The following is a 16,350-nucleotide window of genomic DNA, read 5'->3' as shown; positions in this document are numbered from 1 at the left end:
TAAATGCTGATAGTGAGTTGATTAGATATGAATTCAAAATTGACTTTTGAATTTGGCGGTGAAAAGGTCAAGGTGATATTTATGAGTGATTTCAGAGAAATCCTAGGGAAAAAGTCTGGTTCCTTAAAAAAGAATAGGCAAGGAAGTGGTGAAAGTGAGTCTTCTTAACTTTTTGTAGAATGAAGCAAAGATATAGGATAGTAATTGGAACAACAATGTGATATAAAATATGGTTGTAATTGCCCTTCTCTGTCTCCACATTCTCTTTGCATTGTGACTTTACAGTTCTTCTGATCAAAGCATGGAATCTGAGCTGGCCAGGTGACTTGTTTTACCATGAGAACATGATGGGAGTGGTGCTGTTCTAAGCATCAAGATACCTTGCATACTCTGGGCTTTCTCTTGAAATCCTGCCTAATAACTAGGTGAATAAGCCCAAGCTAGCCTGCTGGATGACGAAAGATTAAGTGTGTCCATCACCCCATCTCCTCGGTTTACTGCACTCTGTCACTCAGAGGACAGACAACCAATGCCCAGATGCAGAACCACCTAGCCAAATAGCAGTTAACCCATGATGCATGACTCAGCCACAACAGACTGCCCAAGTAAATCCAATCTAAATGTCCAGCCCTCAGAATGGTAAGCTAAAAATATAGCTGTTGTTTTAAGCCACTTATTTTTAGGGATGCAGGAAACCAAAGTGATAACAGAGTTTTTTGTCATCATTTGCTTTAATATGGGAGCTATTGTAGCATGCTTGCTACTGGAAATGCAGTAGCAAACAATAATGATGAGAGGGGACAATTTTAAGAACAATGTTTTGAGTCAGAAATGGGGTGTGAGGTTCAGCATACCACTTGGAGTATTGGCCTTATACAGCAGCATGGACATATCCCATGTGTACAGAAGAGTTGACATAGTGACATGGATACAGTAAGTGCTGAATAAATGGAAAGAAAATATGTTTAAATGGTATTACTATCCTTAAGGACATTAATTGCAGACCTAGCATTTGCAAATAAGACTTTCTGGTTCCAAAGCCATTTCTAACAGCTACCAGGAATCTGTTCTTTGCTTTGTTTCAAATTCTTTCTTCGCTATCTCCATATACCCAAATCCTATCCAGACTTTAAATAGAAGTGTCATCATTCCATGAAATCTTCCTTCATTTTCCCAGGTGGAATTAATCTTTCATACTTCTAAGACCCATAACAATTGCATCTCAGTGATTTCAAATATAATTTGGACTTTCTAACTTGTAATCATTTGGGATATTACCTCTTCCTTAATTATAAACAATTAATATAAGCTTATATATGATTTATGTTTGAATTACTGCACAATCTACCTATAGTATATAATGTGTAAATATGAACAAATGGAAAGGTTAATGTAGTTAGGCATTATATTTAACAGGGACAACAGCCCCTGAGCAGAAGGGCAAGGACATGAAGCTGCTCAAAAATGTGAACCTTTCTTATCTCTTGGAATTTTAATGAATTCTTAAAGACCTGCCAATAGATTGGCAGTTCAAAATCTCCAGGAACCCCAGATAGGAGTGGAGTCCATATTAACTTAAGAAATTTTTTTCAAGGGCCTCTACCAAATACTCATGAGGCAGATTGGAGGTGGGGCAAAAGACCGTGAGCCTCCTTTAGTGGCACAAGTGTGTGAGATTTGCCAAAGATTGAGAGTGAAGCAGAAGTATCTGCAGAAGCTCGTCCATTTTCCAGAAGCTCGTCCATTTTCCAGAAACTCTGTGACTACAAGGAAATGATTGGCTGCTGCTGCTGACAAGCACAAAACCTCCTGTGTCCTGAACCCCTTTCAAATACAAAGCAAAGGCCACCTGGAGAAGGAGTAAGAGAATTGTCTGTTCCAGCACTGACCTTTCTTTGTATGAGGCACAGCTGGCGTCCTCTGGGCTAGGACAGGAAACCCTTCCAGCCCCACCCCAGGCAATGATGAGCTACAGCTGGAGAAAAGGCAGAACTCCTGCTTGTGCACACAACTCTGTGCTTTTCAGCTACCAAACTGGGAGGGAGGGAAGGAAACTTACACCCAAGGTCTCCAGCCCAAACATGACAGTGTTTAGTCATACTAGTGGGAGAAGCAAGGAATCTGTTTGCATTCTCTGTGTGCTGAGAAACAGGTGGGAATGCTGAGAAAACCCTATTCCTGAGGCTCAGGTGTACTAAACCTGCCTAATATTGAGGGTGGAGGAGAAATGAGAAAGCACCTTCTTGCTGTCATAAACCTTGCGTCAGAACACAGAGTACAGAGACAGAGCTCTTCCAGGGTGCAGGCGAAGGTGCGGAGGCAGTGTGCATGCACAAAAGCACTGACAAACATCCTCCTCTGTGTCTCCAGGCCCCACGTTAGCCTAAGGTAAGGGTAGCTCAACCCAAGAGGATATCCACTTGCAAAAAGAATGAACCTCATCTCCTTCCCTTACCACATACAAAAAAATAACTCAGAATGGTTCACACACCTAAATGGAAGAGTTAAAACTATAAAATTTTGAGAAAAAACATGTGACTTTTACAATTTAATCACAAGACAACCCAAAGACAACATAAGAACAGCAAATAAGCACATAAAAGATGCTCATCTTTAATTAGGAAAATGCAATTTTAAAACTACTGTGAAATACTACTACCTATCCCTTAGAATTACTAACATAAGACGACTGATCATACCAAATTTTTATAAAGATGTGGGAAAAAATTGAAACTCTCATTCATTGCTGTGGAGAATTCGAAATAGTAAAGTCATTTTGAAAAACAGCTGGCCACTTTTTTAATAAAGGCAAACATATTTACTATATAATCTAGGTATATACCCAAGAGAATTGAAAATGTGTCCACACAATGATCTGTATGTGAATAGTTATAGCAGCTTAAGTGTAAATCTCCCAAACTGTAAACAACTGAAATGTCCTTCAACTGACAAGTGGATAAATTATTCTTTAGTCATAAATGGAATACAATCAACAATAAATGAACTATTGATATATGCAACAAAATGGACGATTCTCAAGAGCATTATGTTAATTTAAAAACATATACTGTTTAATTCTATTATGTGACACAGAAAACACATACTGTATAATTCTAGAAACACTGCAATAGCAAAGCAAAAGATGTTGCACATGTACATGAGAAGTTGCTGGCTATTCCATGGTATCTGAAATTTTTGGTCAAAACTTATCATTGGAAATGGGCCAGGTACATCCTAATTCTAAAATGTCTATTTAACTCAAGGAAGCAAGTGTAACTTATCATACATGATTTTCCCCAAAAGATTAACAAAGGAATTGTCACTAGAGAATGGGCAATTGCTTAGAAAAACTATAGAAATCAAGTAAAAGTTAGCAGAGAAACATTAGACATTGGTTGCTGAGGTTCTCAGAGAGAAATAATAAACAAAGTTTGGATAGAAGTAAACTTCCTTCACTTTGTTCTTTCATATTATTCTGGATCGAAATAAATTCCACCCATGCTAATTGTGTGTGTGTGTTTGTGTGTGTTTATGTGTGTACCTTGAAAACTTTAGCAAAACAATTTTTTAAAGTCTGTGCTTTCAATTCCTGTAAAATCCCTGTAATGGAAAGACCATTTGGCCCTAAAAATGGGTCATTGATATTATTTGCATTTATGAAAACAAGTATGAAGTAGATACGTAAGATAAGCTCTTACCCTTATGTTGCGTTGGCTGCCGCACACGGTTTTGGGACAGGAAGGAAGGAGCAGCTCTGAGTTCTTCCAGTTCTCTAATGAGGAAGACTCCTCAGCTTCTTAATTACAAGAGCACCTACACGTTAGCTCTCTGAGTTCCAGTTAGAACTGGTCCAGGCAGAACACATTTATCTGGGGGCATAGTATGGCTGGATGTGATTGCCAACAAATGCTGAGATGGTGGGACTTAACTATGCATGTCCTTTATTGCAAACTCCTTTTCAGGAGGACCTGACACACTCTAACGGCCCTGGCCGCGAGATGCTGGTGCGTGCTTACAGATGCTTTATCACACCCCAGAGTTAATTTCCAGTGCTCCTTTAACACACCTCCAACTTAATGCATCTTTGCTATATTTCTTTTTCTGAAAATATCTTACTATCTATTTTTCTTGTTGAATTTAGCATCAAACTCTGAAACCATTAAAGAAGCCCCTCCCAGCTCTAGGATCTATGAGCATATGAAATGAACTCCATTGAAATAAATGTATTCACTGAGCAGATATCTTAAATCTGCCAAACTACTATGAGCAAATTTTTCTGAACTGAAAGAAGAAAAAATTAACTTCCAAAAAAGTTGAGGAAATTCTGAATGTAAATGAAATATACTTTTAAAAATATCATCTTGAAAAATGATCACCCAAGACAGATTTATTTATATTTGATGCTTGATTTAGGTCACTATTTTTTGTGGTTGCCAAAAAAATACATATATCTGATCATAGTTTGTAATATAATGCCTGTTGAATCACAAGACACGTCTATTTGTGTTTATTTTTTATTATTTGGCAGTCCCTAATTTTAGCATAGAATGACTTTAAATAAGGAAAAGACCTTATTGTATCAGAATTTAGGTCTAAAGTCATTACTCATAAACATAGATGGCACTTCTTTATCAGTGTGATCAGATGTTCTAAAATGACTTTAAAAACATTCTAGTTTTTAACAAATAATACATTCCACATTTGGGAAATGCTTCAATTCTGTTATTTCTGTTCTCTGAAACCAGACATTGTCGGGTTATCAATAAAGTATTCCATCTTTTTTTTTCTCTTGATGTTTGTCACAACTTTATAATATGCAACGTGCAAAACAGATTAAATACCTGACGCAGAAGAGTACTTTAAAAAGATTTTGGTACATCCACAAAAATAGAGTCCTACCAAGAAATTCTGTCAGTCTATAAAGATATGGATGTATGTTCATAATGTATGATGAAACAATCAGGTGATACAATAATATAAATAATAAAACACAACTTGGGGAGAAAAAATACATTGAGTACAGGTGAGGATAAGGGAATTCAGAGGAACAATATTTAAAAGAACAAGCACTAAGTCATTAACAGTGAGCACCATTTGTTTTCAGTCTGGGCAATAGTTTCTTCTTTTATTTATAATTCCTCATTTTTATGAGGTATATGAAATATTTGTGTAATCAAAACAAATATTTAAAACTCATTAAAGCCTCAAGTCAGATTCTTGGGCAAAAGAAGATAGCTGGAAGCCAACATGTATTTAAAATAAATACAGAAAGCAATATTTTAAATATGTAAGTACTACAGATATCCTGAGTGATTTATCAAGATGATGTTGTTCTGCATAACTAGTGGTAAAGTCAAGAATGAGTCAGAGCAAATAATGGAAGCAAAGGTAGTTAATGCCTACATCAGTGTTAGAGCACCCCTTCATAAGTTTTCTGGATAGTTTCACAGAAATATTCACAGAATATTATCTAGGAGTCGACTCTTCCCTCCTAATAACCCCAGAGTCCTCTGCTGATTAAGGTCCAACTCCTGCTGTGAAATACAAACTTACAAAGCAGCACGTGACAGCAGTAATAATAAAAGCACTTGTTCAGTGCTTCTCTCTGTGCTAGGCAATGTTCTAAATGTTTTACTTGCAAAACCCATTTAGTCCTCCACTATTATCCATTTTTTAAATGAAGAAACTGAAGCACAGTGAGGTTAAGTAATTTATCCAAATATAGCTCACCAGTGATAAAGAAGAATCCATATTTAGGCAGCCATGGTCTGTGTTCTCAACCACTAAGTTATACTATCCCTCAACAGAAAATCAATGCGATATTAACAGAAAATAATATTCATATGTATATGTAACTTATATTTACATCAGAAATTATTTGGGGGACTATCTATAATGGCAGACTCCTATCAGGCAGTTGCCTATGCTGGTCCTTAGAAGTTTCTGTGCTGGTTCACAGAAGTTTTCTTTGCCCAAGTCACCCAAGAGCCTCACGGGGTTTGCATGATCCAAGTTTAGGTAACTTCCTGCGAGCTTTCCATGTTGCCTACAAAGAACGTCCCTGGGTATTTTTCCACTTTCTATACCCTCTGAGGTACACTCAACACATTGGCTTAATGGAAGAATCTTTGCAAACAGAATAACAAGAAGAAATAGTCCCTCCCACATCTCTCGTGAGGAAGCTGCCATGAATGAATTCTCTCAGTTCACTGATCTTCTCATTTTTTCTGGTCTGTTCTCTGAACCCAGAAGATGGGGAAAATAAAGTCCCACCATGTTCTCATATGTAAGGGAAAGTCCTGAACTTGGCTAATACTTCCCCTGGTAGCAGTCTAATAGACCCTATCATATTTTTACCGGGTTCATATTTTATAGCTCAAGACCATGTCTGAGCTGTAATTTAATTTAATAATTAAAATTATAAGCATGGTATAAAGTCTGGTACTTGTGATATCCAGGCAGCAACACTGATTTAAGTAGCTGGTCTGTTTAGAAAATTAGGCAACACAATTTATTAATACAAATATCCTTTCATTAATTATCTTAACCTTTTTTAAGTCTTTGGGTAAAAAAAAAGGTACATTTAATAAGAGGCAGAAATTAAAAATAACTTTTGTATTGCTTTTTAAACACTGAATTAATGGTCTATAATGTCCCAGCACAAAATTAATAATATTCTGTTAATAGGTTCTGATAAATATTCTGTGAATGTTTGGAGAAAATAGTTGAGATGACAAACACCTGAGTCTCTTCTTCTTGCCAATCTTAAATTTTCTGGTGATAGGTGATGTAGCAGCTCACCCAACTTCTTGTTTCTATTTAACTTGCTACAACAAATTACTGATTCTGACCATGTTCCAGTCACTAATTTCAATTAATCTAAGCCTGGAGAAAAGTCTCCGAGAGAATTACTCATTCCCTATAGGTAAAATGCAAAATCTCTGAAGCAAGAGCCTAATTGTTTTTGTCGGTGTCTCTGGCTGCCTCGATGGCTTTAATTCCACCCCAAGGTCAATATTCAAGGAAATGCTTAGGTTCAGAGGTATCACAAGAAATATTTATACCAATGCCTAGGTGACTGGAGCTTTTTCTCTTCCTTTCTTCATGTAAGTCTTTGAAGTGCTTAAATTCTTTGATAATCTTTCCCTTAGATGATTGAGAAAATTTGTTGCTCAAACAGAATACTTACATTTGAAAATTTTGTGGAAAAAATATAGAACAGATTAACTTTTTCAAAAGAAATGTGCCTTTCAAAGAATGTTTGAAACTTTCTCAATGATGAATACTTTTGATCTTTGCGGTAGATGAAATAACCATTAAGTAGAAGTAGGTTAATCCACATTGCTATAGTCTCCACTCTCCTAACTCATTCTTACGCAGTTTGAGTAATGATTACAATTACCTGATAACCCAGATTTTCTACCTCCTAGCTGTGTGTTTGTCCTAAGGCTGTTGCTCAACAACAAAATTGCCTCAGGTGACTGTGCCCCTGTGCATGAAATTATTTTCAATAGCCTGAAGCATACCAGAATGTTTTATGTGACAGGTTTAAGAAATGTTCCTTGTCAGATGGCACAGGAGTCACTTTTTACCTCTGTTACCAATCTGATCTGCATGGTTTAAATTTTTGAAAAAAAAAGAAAAACTCATCATACTTCCTCTGCTTTTTCCAGATACAGTGTCAAACTAATACATAAAGCTGCTTTCTAAAGCATGAACACCTGAATTTTCACACTGTCCATCAAGTTGTGCCTTTTTTTTACTAGCTCCTAGTAGATTATTATAAACTAAATTTAAAGAAATGTAGAGTCAAACTGTGTCAAAGAACATGTACCGGACAATTATAATGACAGGTAACTAATTAAAAATGACTTTTTCTTAACTCCTGAAAGACGCTAGTGTGATGCTTGACAATATTCAGAAATGTAGATGCACAATTAGGAAGAATCACTAAAGTACTAGACTCTTCTCTACAATTACATTAATACCTTTCTTCAGAAATCTGAGAGCATTTCCAAGTGTAAACTTGTCTAGAATAACAGTGGGGCTAACAAGGATTCACAGAGGCCCATGGGCATGTGTATTCTCTTCATCACTTTGCTTGCAGGTCAGTTACCTCAGGGACTCCAATAAGATGCAGTGAAGAAGTTATTAGGCAAGCATCATTTTAAGAAACTCAGCTGTGTTTTAATGCTCCCAGTTAAGATTGGTGTCAAGTAAACTATTTTAATCTTCTCAATTTATCATGCATTTACTCAAACATACACTAAGAAAATTTCTACAAAGGAAGAAAGTAGTTTATTAGTGAGAATTTTCCATAGTGAGTTGGCATGTCAGCTCATGATAGGTAATATCACCCTTCCATGAGAAGAAGGAAAGATAAATAATGAAACATAAAAAACAGTAAAAAAAAAATTAATGGGAGCTAAGTTAGAATGGAAATAGGTACCTATTAGAATGAAAATAGGTCCCTGCTCCATGTTAAATTTGTGATTATACATTTGGAAATTTATAAAACAAATTTACCTGGCCTAGGTGATTTTCAGATTCAAACTCTGATTTGTCTCTTTTTCCTCAGTTTCTCCCTCTCCATTTAATTTTTTTCATTACTTACCATATTGTACAAAGTCCTTTTAGATTTTGAAAGTTATGTGCAACCAAATGGCATAGCAGGCTTCAGGTAGAAAGACATGAGGCATGGAGGTCATTCAAAACTTGTGGGAAAATGTGGGAAAGGGAAAAGAACAAGGGTGTCAGAGCAGATACTCTATCTGGTAAGCAATGAGCAAGAAGACAATACTGCAGCAGCCAATTCAGGCAGAAGAATGGTACAGTATTATATTAAGTTGGTATGAAACATATCTAGAGTGTCTGACTCATGTATGGGGAATTAAGCCTCATGGACTGTATTAGTTTTCCACTACTGTTTGTAATAATGACTACAAATTTAGTGACCTAAACAACATTCATGCATTATCTGAAAATTTTGTAGGCCAGAAGTCCACATACAGTATGGCTTAAATGGATCATCTGCTTAGAATCTCAAAGGCTGAAATTGAGGTGTTCACAAGACTATGTTCTTTTCTTAATTACAGGCTTATTTATGTTGTAGGCTGAGTTCAGCTTCCTGCAGTATTATGACTGAGCTCCCCATTCATTGCTGGATATCAGACAGAAGCCTGTCTTTATTCCTAAGTATGCCTGCATTTCTTCTCATGCATTCCATGTGGCTCCCTATAACAATAGCAGGGGTTCTACTTATACCTCGAATCTTTCTGATGGCACCTTGTGCCATATTCTTCCAAGGCCAGCCAGAAAAGTTCTCTGCTTCTAAGGGCTCATGTGATTAGAATGGGTTAACCAAGATGATACAGCACTGTAACTCTGGGGGGAAAATATGTTCTCAGCCTGGGGCAAATAACCTTTGAAGCTGAAATCAGCCAAAGGAAGAAATAAAGTGGAGGAAATCCATTTATTGCTTACAAACCGTCATCTACTTCTGCTCACCTGTGTCTCTCATGAGCCAGCTGCAAAGGGCCCCAGAAATATCACTCTGGTCCAGGTTCCCACGCACTCTCTACCCACTTTGTAGTCACCTACTGATATGGATATGGCCTACCTCTCTCCACCCCTTGGAAACACCTATTGTTATGTAGATGTACTAAGGCCAGGCAAGAGATTCTGGAAATATTGCAATTTACCCATAGCCCACCCCTCCAGAAATCTCACCTCACAATCTACTTGCTCCCCATCTTCCACAATGCCCCCTGTGACTGTAACAAAACTAATAACATACAATAACAAAAGCAATAAAATCATGATAATCCTCAAGCCAGAGGATTCACCTAGGTTCAAAATCATATGCAGATTAAGTCCATAGCTTGCCCACTCTACAGGAGGCCAGTAACTGAACTAGGGAACTCAGTGCTCTCATCATGCAGCAATTACAGCCAGGGAGCAGGTCTAGGCCACAGGGACTATACAAGAAAATAACCTTAAGGGTAATAAGATACACGTTTTAGTAACACCAGCATAGGCAAATCTTGTCCATCAGGTAGAATGCATGCAAGAGAGTCGTTCTGTGATGGGACAGTGGCAGAAATGGGATCTCATCCTGGTCTAGTATATCAGACCTTAACCACCCTCCCTGTGGGAATTACAGATAGATCAATATATAGGGCTAGGGGAGGTACATGCACTGGCCATAAAAATAAAACAAAACTTCAGTGTAACATGTACCTACCTGCTGGCCATTTTGGGTACACTAACATGATCTTTGGGGGCCACTCTGCTATTACTCCAGGAAAACACAGGAAGCCAGCTTGGAATCCAGCTTCCAAGATTTTTCCCCACCGTTCTCAAAGGGCCAGCCATTGCTGGTCCATGTGTCAAAATGTCCAGGGCCACATCCACTCAACAGTGTCTCCAGGGTTTAATGCAGTTGGGGCTGGCAACAGGATGTTGCTCTGCTGCCCATATCCTAGCTTCAGTAACTCCTCTTTGGTTTGCACATACAGTTGTATAGGAGAGACAGCAATGCATGTTAGCATGTCCACAGGGCTCAAGGCTCCTTTTTGGTAGTTCTCATTCAAACACTGTAGCATTGTCCATAAGCAAAATGACCAGCCCCATAGGCTATTGGTGTTCAACTTCAGGCCAGATTTCAACAAACCACTCTACCTCTCTATCATGCCTACCCAGGTAGGTTTATATGGTACATGAAACTTCCACTTTATTCCAAATTGCTGCAGCCGTTCTTGTAACGCATGTCCAGTTAAATAGGTGCCTTGATCACTCTCCATCACCTGCAGCCAGCCTTAGGCTGCAGAGATTCTCTGGCCCCTTTTGGTGGTTTGCTGATGTGGAGGAAGAGCAACTAACAGTCCAGTAGCTGTGTCCACACAAGTCATGGCATGCCGATATCCTTCTGATATGGGCAGAGGCCCAATATAGTCTATCTGTCACATGACAAGGGGTATCAGCCCCTTTACTATAGTCCCATGTTGCTGCAGGAGTCAGTGTAAGTCCCTCTTAGAGCACACAAGGCACTCCTTCTGGGCTCTGCTGACTTCTTCAAAGGTCAACAGCAAGCCCCACTGACCAGCTGTAGCCCACATTGTCTTTTGCCCCACATGCAACAAATGCTGATTAACCATTGGGCTACATCAAAGGCAAGCTTTCCTTGTAGCCAGCACACCTGGGCCAAGTTGTCTGTTTCATCATTCCCTGGGGATGCCAAAGGCAAATGGCCAGTCACATGATATACAGTAACTGTCTTAGTCTGACCATAGGCGCATAGGTCCTGCCACATCTCTTGCCCCCAAAGGGCCTGGTGACCAACCATCCAGTTGGCATGGTACATTGTCTGTAGCCACAGGGCCAAGCCCCGATTGACAGCCCAGCTGTCAGTGCAGACAACTATAGGGGAAGGCTCCTGGGTGATCACAAGCCATACTGCCCACAAGTCAGCCAATTGGCTGCTCTTCCCCTTTCCATCCTCCATCTATATTGTCTCAGTGTTAGGATGGAAAGCCACAGACCTCCACTTCGGGGGCTGCCCATGCCTGGAGACGTCTATACCAAGCATTTTCAGGTATAGGGGCTTTTCCCTCCTGATAAGGACTCTCAGCTGTCAATGGCTCAAAAGCAAGTTCTTCCTGCTTTCCACTGATGTGTCACTGGCCCCAATAAGCGTTGGAGTTCTCCTCTTAAGGCATTAGTAGAGACGGTGCTATGCTGCTGTAAATAATAGCTCCATTTGGCCAGTGTAGGTGTCTGTGCCATGCCTCTCTGTGGCCTTTGGGTCCAGTCTCGCACCCAGCCAGTGATGGGACAGGTGGTTAATACCTTGGTCGGAGCTATTCTGGTGATGGGCTCCATAGCCAGCAAAGCATGGTATACAGCAGCCAGTTGCTTCTCTATCAAGGTGTACCAGACCTCTGCTCCTTTCCGTAGTTGTGACCAGAATTCAATAGGTTGATGGGTCCATTCAAGCCACTGCCAAAGGCCCCATCCATAACCATCTTCAGTTACATGAACATCTAGCTCACAGGGCCTTGATGAGTCCATTACACTCAAGGACTGTTCGGCCTTGACTGATTGCTCAGCAGCTGCACATGTTTTATCCCAGTCCTACCTGATGCCCTTTCATACCAATTGGTATAAGGGCTTCAGAATTTGTTCCAAGTGTGGGATAAACACTGTCCAGTAGCCCAAAAGACCCAAAAACTCTTGAAGACTGCCACAGTGGTAGGGATAGGGAAAGCCTGGACCTTGTCTATGACTTCTTCAGGAATAACTTTAGTTTTACCCCATGAGACAGTCCCCAAGAACTTTACTAACAAACCAGTTCTCTGAACCTTAGTGCCGTTTACAGCCCATCCTGTCTCCTATAGATGTTACGGCAGTCTAGGAACTACTCCTTCTAAGTCTGCAAGAGAACCAGACATGAGCATAATATCATCAATACAGTGATACTGCCACACCATTTGCAGTTTCTTTCATGTGGCCAAGTCCTGAGCTACAAGTCCATGACAGATGGTGGGACTGTGGAGGTATCCCTGTGGAAGGACAGTGAATGTCCATTGCTGGCCTTCCCATGTGAAGGCAAACCGTTCCTGACTTTCCTCTGTTATTTTAATAGAGAAGAAAGCATTAGCAAGGTCCACACATAATGTAAGTCCCTAGTTCATGACTGAAGGTGTCCATAAGGGGTGCTATAGAGGGAACAGCAGCATACAAAGGGGGTGTGGCTTTATTCAATCCCTGTAATCTATGGTCATATGCCAGAAGCTGTCTGGCTTTTTCACTGGCCATACTGGGGAATTTTTTTAAAAGGACTGTGAGTAGGCTTTATGATGACCACCTTCTCCAACTCCTCTAGAACTTCTCCAATTTCCTTGTGTAAACACAGGCCCTGCAGGATACCAACCTCCAAAATATATTCAGGGATGGGAGAAATGTACACAGTGTACTCCTTTGGGAATAAACACCCTATCCCCAACGGGATTTGGGATTTCTTCATTCTAATGGCCTTACCCCCATAGCCATCTATTAGAGCAGGAGTCCTAGGAAAATGCTCAGAGTTGCTATAAATCAGAGAACATTCAGCTCTTGTGTTCACCAGTGCCAGGACATGTTGTACATTCATGGAATACCAGTGAATTTTAATTATATATTTGGCCTCTGGTCCCCACCATGTTCCCCAAGGTGGGGGCCTTGATCCCCCCCCAATTCAAACCACAACACCCAATCATCCTCCTGTGGGGGTGAGGGCCCATACAGAGCCTGAGTACTGTCCCCCAGGAAGTCTTGCAGGGACACAGGCCAGACATGGGGCTTTGCCTCTGGCTTCCATGTCCTGGACCTCAGGGGCTACAATTGCTGCTCTGACTTCAATTGGTGCCACAGTTCTAACAAGATCCTATTGGGTTGCCCTTCAAGTTTTTCTTTCACTAGGCTGGCCTTTATCAAATCAACCTGCATCTAGTTCTCAAGACCTTCGCGGAGCCCTTTGAGCTTCTCCTTTTAGTCGTAGCCCATACTTCCTTCTGTGCTCTTATTGTTTCTACCTCCCCCAGATCTGCTAAAATATAAGTATCCTCACTTATGGGTTTTCCCTGTGTGGGGGTCAAGAATAGTCACTAAGGACTGAAAGAAAGATGGGGGACTGTATGGGTCAACAGATACCTCATTCCTACAGTAAACAACTCCTCATCGGGGTCCTGGGAGTCCATATTAGAGATATTTTTCATGCCCAACCCCAGTAAAACCTACTGGAGTTCTCCAGCTAGTGGGTAAGTATGGTAAATCACCCTGATTAGGTGAAACTACCCTGATGGCAGCTTCAGCCAATACAGAAGTGCCTAATTCCCTGAAAAGTAATGGGCACTTAACAACCACAGTTGGAGGGAAGGGTGAGTTATTAGGGAAGCACAAGAACAATCTTCCTATTTTAAGGTTCTTATTTTTAATTCCATATGCAAAGTCCCTCTGCCAGGTAGTGTAAAACATTTACAGGTTTCAGGACTTTGGCTATGGACATCTTTGGAAAGCCATTTCTAGCCTACAATAACAACTCAGATTCCCTTGGCTTCCTCCTTCTTTCTCTCTCTCTGTCAGTATTCTTCCCATTCAGGTTTGCCCTTCCATGTTTGGACTAAAATGAAACACCACACCAAAGGCCACTGATATCAGGCTTCCTGAATGACTACTGCAGTCCCATAAGATATAACCTGAAATATGAGGAAGGATATTCCCTGGAAGGTGACTCTTTCTAAGGAAGTTATCAGTGGAGGCTGATAAAAGAGCTAAGTGACTCCATGGGTCTCTTTCCAGCCTACTTTGAAGTGGTAAGAGAATGAAAAAGTATCATGTCACATTGCTTCATATCTTTATTAGCTTCATATCCTTTTTTATCTATATCCCCTCCACCTTAGACTTGTACCTCCTAAATAAAATATTAGCCCTATAATCCTTGCCTCAGGCTCTACTTTGGCAGAGGACATTGACTAAGTCTAATCTTTTTAACTTCTCCCTTCTCAGAGGTGGACTCTTGTAAGGTAATATTTGACATACTGGCCAAAATTGAGTGGAAGGACTTTGAGAGAACACTTCTTTTCCAGAAATATAAAACTGGGATGATAAATACTAATCTCAGACTCTGTGTGTAGTCAAAATTGAGGTGATACAAGATCACCATGTACACAGAAAAGCATAGAAAGTTGGACTACTAAGAAAGAAACTAAATCAAATTCATAGAGAAGCAAAGATCAGAATCCGTAAGCTCTCAGACAGACAGATCACCCACAGAAGTTGGTGCATGCCTTTGCCCCTGAGGAAATTTCAGTTTCTGTTTTCAAGCCCTTAGTATGACATGCACTTGTATCCTCACAAGAATGTCCTCTTGGACTGAGCTAGTTTAAAATGTAGTTCAGCTACTTGCAATTAAAGAGACTCTTCCAGTTACTCTTGTTTGAAACAAGGCATCACAAAACCTGTTGTCAGAAAACAATCATCTCATTATAAAGATTCTGGGGTTAAGGAATCGGACAGGGTATATTGGAGAATACTTATCTCTTCTTCACAATATCTGGTGCTCAACTAGGAAGACTTGAAAGCTAGGGCTGGAATCATCTGACGGTGTCCCCACCTATATGTCTGACAAAAGATGTTTGCTATTGGCTGGGCTGTTAGCAAGAACATCTAAACATAGCCCTTCTTTGTGATCTCTCCACATGGGCTAGTTGGCCTTCCTCAAAGGACAGTTTGAATGTTCCAAGAATTCCAAGAGAACAAGGAAGCACATGGCACTTCTGTGATTTACCTCAGGAGTCACATAACATTTCTTCTACTATACTCCAATACCCATAGTCACAAAGGTCCACCCAGCTTCCAGAGCAGGGGACACAGATCTTACCACTGTATGGGGCGGAATGTCAAGGTCCTATTTTAGGACTAACATTTGGGATGTGAGGTCTTGTTACAGAAAATATTGGAAAATACAATTTGTCACAGGAACTAACCTTAAGACAATAGGCAAGTTAGAGACAGGTTTTGGACGTTTCAGTGACAACTGGAAGCCTTGGAGTCCATCATGGAGTCAGTACAAAGCAGTGATTTTTGAGAAGAGAAATGAGATGGGTAAGGAAGACAAGAAGAAGGTGGATAGATAGAAAGGATGAGAACTGTAGTATCCTGAGATTGTCTCATTAAATATGGCCAGGATTTTTACTGTCCAATGGCTATTCTGTTGACCTTTGAAGGCAAGCCAGACTAACACAGTCATTATCTGTATCAAATGCATTCCCAGTGATTTTTGTTACTCTGCCAGTGTTGCTTCATCATAGAGCTAACTGCTAATTTGAGCCTGTATTTAATGAGTGTGCTGAGTACATCAGGGGTTACCAGGGTTTACAGAATCAATTTGAAGCTTACACTGTTTATTTAACTGGAAAGATGATTTTCATTCTTTATCATAGCACTGACTACATACAAAGTGTTACTCCCTCTCGCCTATTTAAGCTCTACATCACTACATTAAAGGCTTTCTACATACAGGAGTTTTGGGTTAAATGGAAACATTTTTAACAATACATGAGATTCTCTCAAACACACACACGATCTGAGTGTGACTTTAGATTTAGAATGAAAACTTAAAAGCCAATAAAGAAAGGGGGTGAAGTAGATTATATTAGTAAAGTCTTCACCAAAGAAAATAGTCCAAAATCCTTTATTACCAGACTTACCTTTTCTTTTTTTCTTTTGCCAAATAGGTATTTGTTTTCTATGCAACATTTTATCTATCAACTACCTATAACATCACATCTGAAGACTTTTTAAAGCATCTAA

Source organism: Manis javanica, chromosome 2 (genome assembly GCF_040802235.1).
Source record: "Manis javanica isolate MJ-LG chromosome 2, MJ_LKY, whole genome shotgun sequence".
In the NCBI taxonomy this organism is placed as follows: domain Eukaryota; kingdom Metazoa; phylum Chordata; class Mammalia; order Pholidota; family Manidae; genus Manis; species Manis javanica.
The sequence above is the reverse complement of the archived record's forward strand: the minus strand, read 5'-3'. Positions refer to the sequence as shown.